The following is a 6,664-nucleotide window of genomic DNA, read 5'->3' as shown; positions in this document are numbered from 1 at the left end:
AGGTTGATTCAGGCATTCATTCAACAAATACATAAACTGAACACTTTCGTGGGGAACTGGTACTTGAGTCCTTGTTTGTGTGGTGCTGGTGTTGAGTAGGTTTCTGTGGATTGAGGATGGGACCAGGTTGCACAGGCTCTGGAGATGACCTCTGAGAGGGCAGAGTGGGGACAGGGAGGATGAAGAACACGGCCGTTGAATTCTAACATTCACCGCGATCTGCAGGGCTTGGGTTTTGACACCCAGGGGACGTGACAGGGAGACACAGTTGCCATCTCTGATAGGAAACATTCTAAATTTTAGAGGTTCGATCCAGAAAGCTTTCAAGTTCTCTGTGGTACACATCAATGACTCTGTTCTTTATAAATGGGTCCTAAGCCTTTTTTATCTTTAATATTTTGCTCTCGCTTTACTTCATCTTATTGTTCAATTTCTGCCTCTTTTTCCTTCTGCCTAGCTTCCCCTCCCCAAGTAGAATTGCTGGACTTGGCAAATCAAAATACAAGGCCCTCAGGTAAATTAAAAAAATTTCCCTGTCATTGTTTTGTTTATGATAACTTTCTGGTTCGCTAGTGCTGCAATATGCCACTGTTGCTTAAGCTATATCTTTAATTAAGTATTAATAAAATATGCATTGGATAATTATTCCAGCAATTTTATTACATAATTAGTGAACAAGTTAACATAAAATTTCACTATGAGACGTTATATAAAGTTTAGTGTGTGCATATGAGTAACTTAATTTAATGACTGAAATCATCCTGAAAATAAGGATTTTTAATGAAGATAAGAAAAAAATAAGAAGGATTTTTCAATCCCTCTCCCTCAGATAAATTTTAATTTCAGATAAACAACAAATAATTTTTTTTAGTCTAAGTATATCCCAAAGAATATATGGGACATACTTATGCTAAAAAATTATTTATTGGGTACCTGTATCTGGGTGTCCTGTATTTTATCTGGTAAACCTGCCTTCCAGCCCCCTACACCTAAATCTTTTTGAATTTATGTTTATTTCCTGTCAGTAAGCAATACCACTCAGGGCAGGGTTTCAAGTTTATCGTCTTCTGTGTGAAGCAGTATCCTGAGTTGTCTCCACCTCCCCTCACTAAGTGTCTCTTTTCAGATATTTCAGAAAATGGCGTTATCTTTGCTGAGTTTATTTTCTCTTCAATGCTATAGGGGTCCATGTTCACATTTGGCTTTTCAACAGGAGAGTGCCAGGCACATCACCCAATTTTTTCCATGGCTGATTTTTTATGTCCTTTCTATCTCTCTGGTCACTCCTCCTCAGGACTTTTGCGAGAGACTTCTGAATGGATAATATCCATTAGTACCAGCCATCCAGATGTGAAGACCCAAGGGGATTAAATACTGGCAGGATAAGATTCTCTGAGGTTTTCTCAGTTCCCTTTCTGCTAATGCCCACAATAGTAAAAACCAAATGTCTGTTGAGCAAATATAAGGTTGATAAGGACCGTAAGATGGCATAGGTCTGCTTGATAGAATCCTTGAAGTCTATATCTTTTGTCCTTTTCCATATTGTGTATGTATGTTAGTCTGATAACAAGCCAGTGAAACAGTTGAGAGAATGAAGGAGGGAAGGCAGGTAAGAAAGGTCATACTGTGGTTTTGACAGTGCTTTCGTTGTAAGAGAATCCACGATGGGGATGGAGGCCGTGTTAGGAGGGTAGAGGTATGATTTTTATTCCTCTTTCCTGCTTTCCAGGCATTATGCACTGTAGTTCTCTCATTTAAAAAGAAAACAAAAACATTGAAAGAGTGATTAAATTTCCATTTTTTAAAAAAGTGCAAGGTCTTGCTATTAAAATGACTATAAAAAGAAAACATGGCATTATAAAGTTATCAAAACATGCAAATGCTTTATAAACTTCTCATGCTAGTTTCTGAATGACTGTGCCATGATTACATAGCTAGAAGGTAGCGTTGCTGGAACTGGAATTCATATTTGCCTGGCATACAACCCAGGCCCTTCCATTATATCACAGCAGAAATTTCCCAGTTGGGTCTTGCAGGAATATATCTGTTCAGAATCTCAGGAGCAAGAACCACATGGATTTAAGCACTTTGTTACTAAATGATTTCTCTGCAGTCTGACATCTAGCATTGCTCCCCTACACAATTATTGATTTTCACAATATTGATTCTTTAGCACAAAATTTCTAGAGCCTATGAATGAATCAGCAATGAAAAGTTGATTGTAATAATAGTTACTGTTTCCTGGATGCCATGTGGCAAGGACAGGGATGACATTTTAACTTAATTAATTTGATCCTTGCAACACAGATTCTAGCCCCATTTTGTAGAGGAGGAAATGGAGATTCAGGGGTATTAAGAACACACAGCTAGTAAGTCTGAAGGCTGAGAGTCAGAACTAAGTCTAGTTAGGTGCAACATGTTTCATCGGATGCTAATCCTTTAAAAATTCAGCAGCCCCCATTGAGGGCAGTGCTTTCCTCCCGTGCTTCCTCTCTAAGCAGTGGATAAGCAGTCCCCACTGCTCACAAGCCCAGTAAAAGAAGGGAAGGAGAAGGAACACTTGGACTGAACCATCATCCATAGTGTTGACTTAACCTTTTAGATGCCTCCAATTAAGCGGAGAGGCAACTCTCTGAAGGAACCACCGATTCCAGATCTTTCTCAGGCACCCTGTTAAATGGTCCCTTCACTTGGGGTTTGTATTGTGAAGGTTGCACAGGAAATCAGCTTCTTCATTTCTTCCCAGGCCTTGGGAAGACCATTTTCCACATTAAACAGAGCATCGTACATTCCTGAGAACGCCTCTCCCACAGACTTGTTTTGACAAGCAGGAGGGAAGATGGGAGGCCCATAGAATGGGCTGCATGATAACCTAAGAGGACCTAGGAGAGCCCTTTCCGAAGCAACGGTTGATTATTTCCAGCTCCCTCTGAAGCTGGGCTTCTCCGAGAGCAGCAGTTATCAAAGGGAGACACACGGCTCTCTAACTGCCTTCACCCTTGTCAGAGGTGTGTTCAGAGGCTCCTCTCACCCTGAGGGTGACCTGCTAATGTCCATGCTTCTGGTCAAAGGTTTGTTTATGTATTTCATTAAATAGGTTGAGCATTTATCAACCATTATTGGTATTTCATAACCATTCCTCTGGGTGTTGTAATTAGCATTCTTTTGCATTCTCGAATTCTGACATATGATTTTTTAAATAGGATACTTTGGTTTCAAGATCATGCAATTTCCCCCTTTATGCATTTGCATGGGAATGTAAAAAGGAATTGGGGAGAGAGGGTTCCCCTAGGGTTTTTACTCATAGTGCCTTCTTTCCAGAAAGCCCCATTTAGCATTATTTTGGCAGTCGGTTTTATCACAAGTTATAGATTTCCCTTCCTTTATATCTCTGGGGCAGGCATTCCTTTCTATTTTATAGGCAAGGAAAGATTATTGCCTTAAAATCTTAGCGATTTTGCTTCCTCACCAGAATAGTACTTTTATCATTAGGTAGCAAGACTATCTACACAGATTTATTTGGTAAAGATTCTATTCAAAGGTCTGGGTACTGATTAACGCTGCTTGGCCCACTGAACAATGGGTGTAACCTGGGCTTGATAAACCAAATAAGACCTTTGTCTTGTTTTGCTGGCTGCTCAAAATTGCCTCTATCATAAAATCATTCCGCTCTAAGGAGAGGCCAAGATTCTTCTTGAAAAGATCTGGCTTTTATTTCCTGGCCCTGATGGATAGTTGAATACAAGTGGGGTGCTGATAGGAAAGGCCTTGGGGTCACGTGCGTGTGTGCTTGTGAGTGTGAGCGTATGTGTGTCTAAACACACTTGTGCACATGCTCACCAGCATCCAGGTTGTGGGGGACGAGATGGTGAAGCAGTTAGTTTACCTCCATATCAGGTAAGGCTTGAACACAGACTGTTTCCACCTGGCTCTTGCTCTGAGGTATCCACAGCCTCTTCCTCTCCTGCCCTGGTCTGGGCCACTTTGCCCAGGTGGATAAAAAAAAAAAATGACTAAGGAGGCTCGAGATCCAGCAGTCTCCTGAAAGAGCCATCCTTCTAGCCACATAGGTACCTGGAGAATAGCTGAGTGAGCCTGAGTATGTGACTGATTAGCACGAGCCCACCTTTCTCCTGGGAAAACCACTTGGGCTTGTTCCAGATTAGGGTCAACAGGGTCACATTTATTTCCTAAAAATACCCATACTTGGTAAAAACTTTTTTTTTTTTTTTTTTTTTAAGTAGAATCCTCCGATAGCATAGTGCATACCTTACGTTTCTCAGAAGCACTGTCTGTACCCTTGGGCAAATCACCAAGAGTGGGTTCCCTGCCCCAGCCCCTGAATGAAGATCTGGTTTTCAAGACAAGGGAAAGAAACATTAGGAAGACTCCACTCCAGTGAATCTGAGGCCTGCTTTTGGCTGTGTTTGATAATGGATTGTTTGGAGGAACTGGGAATGCTTAGCCTGGGGGAAAATACTCTCAGAGGGGATCAGGGTTACAGCCTTAAAATACCCAAAGGGCTCTCATGGAGAAGAGGAAATAGATTTGTTCAAACTATGACTGAAGGTTGGAAGTTTCCAGAAGGAGTATTTTGGTTCCATATAAGAACGACTATCTGACAATCATCCAGCAATGAATGGAAAGCTTCCTCAGAGGTGCTGAGAAAGGGTTCTGTCTCAGGACCGGGCAAACAGAGGACAGACAGCAGGGATGTTGTAATGTGAATTCCAGAAGTAGGCGTAAGGTTCAACCGATGACCTCTGAGGTGCCCTCCAGCTCTAAGATTATATGATTCTATATCTGTAATTTTCCATTTCCCTATTAAGAAGAAATTTTCCACTTCCAAAATTGTTTTAGTATTTGATAAAGGTTGTGGGATGATTTCTGCCCTGTTTGCTTTAATGTGGGGCTTATTCCTTTGCCCCATGGCTTAACAAGACATAAATACATCAGTGCCATTTGTCAGGCAGAGGATATGGGAGTTTACTGCTGGATAGGAAGGTCTTGTTTACATGGGACCTTTTGCGGAGGGATCAGGAACTCCATATCTTGTCTCACAGCACTGGGAGTCTCTGAAATTCCTCCACCCAAAGGGCCTGGGCATCTTACCCCAGTCCTGGGTGATGGATGCCACAGAAATTGTTTGGAGTTGGTCTGGTCCTTTTACCAACTGCCTCAGCAGTTTTCTCAGCATCCTCCTGATCCCCTACAATTCCAGATCCTTCTCATGGAGCCTGGATGAGATGACTATCCTAAGGAATTTCCTGAAATTCCTACCCAACTTGAAGACAGAGTAAACTGTCTTTGAAAAATAACTGACTCTTTCAAGTTCTCCTTTCAGCTAAATTTCAGACTAAGGGCAATGAACCATGGTGCTCAATGTGATTAGTCACCGGAGGGGTGCAAACTAAAACCACTGGGAGATACCATTGCACAACCATCAGAATGGCTACAACTTAAAAAGACTGACGTATTCAAGTGAGGTGAGGATGGAGAGCAACTTGGAACTCTCATGCATTGCTGATGGGACTGTAAGTTGGTACAACCACTTTGGAAAACTGTTTGTCAACATCTACCAAAGCTAAAACTATCCCAGGATCCAGCAATCCCACTCCTAGGGATATACTAAGAGAAATGAGCTCATATGTCTTCCAAAAGAGATGAGCAAGACTCTTTTTGAAATCTTACTCATAATAACCCCAAACAGGAACCAACAAAATGCCCACTAATAGGGAGAATAAATAAATAGGTTGTAGCATAGTCATGTAATGGAATAGTACGCAGAAATAAAAAAGAACAAACAATTGAAACAACTCATACCACAACTTTTTTTTTGAATGAAAGAAGCCAGACTCAAAAGAGTATATACGTCATGATTCCATGACATGAAGTTAAAGAACAGGAAAAGGAATCCATGATGATGCAGAACTGTGATTACTTTGGGTAGGGGGATAGTGACTGTGAGGTGGAAATGTTCTATGTCTCAGTCTGGGTGGTGATTTCATAGGTGTATACATTTGCAAAAATCCATCAAGCTGTTAATTTAAGATGAGTGCACTTCAAAACTACAGTGAGATACCACTTCATTTCCTACCACCAGGAAGGCTAACACAAAAAAGGCAACAACAAGGGGTGGTGAGGATGAGGGGAACTGGAGTCTTCGAGCATGTTTGCTGGGATTATAAAGAGGTTTTTAAGAAAACAGTCTGGCAGTTCCTCACAAAGTTAAACATAGAGTTACCATATGGCCAGCGATTCTACGCCTAGGTATGTACCCAAGAGAATTGGAAACATATGTCCACATAAAAATCTGTACATAAATGTTCATAGCAGCTTTATTCATGGTAGCCAAAAAGTGGTTACAACCCAAATGTTCATCAACTTATGAATGGATAAACAAAATGTGGTCTGTCTATAAAGAGGATTATTCAACAATAAAAGGGAGTAAAGTGCTGATACACTCTACAACGTGTATGAAACTTGAAAACACGTAAAGTGAAAGAAGCTGGTCACAAAGGCCACATGTTGACTGATTCTCATTTATATGAGGTGTCCGGAATAGTAGATGGAAAGTAGATTAATAGCTGACAGGAGTTAGGGGGAGGAGGCAATGGGGAGTGATGACTAATGGGTACAGTATTTGGGGGGAATGAAAAGGTTC

Source organism: Camelus dromedarius, chromosome 5 (assembly GCF_036321535.1).
Source record: "Camelus dromedarius isolate mCamDro1 chromosome 5, mCamDro1.pat, whole genome shotgun sequence".
In the NCBI taxonomy this organism is placed as follows: domain Eukaryota; kingdom Metazoa; phylum Chordata; class Mammalia; order Artiodactyla; family Camelidae; genus Camelus; species Camelus dromedarius.
Note: the sequence above shows the minus strand (reverse complement) of the source record.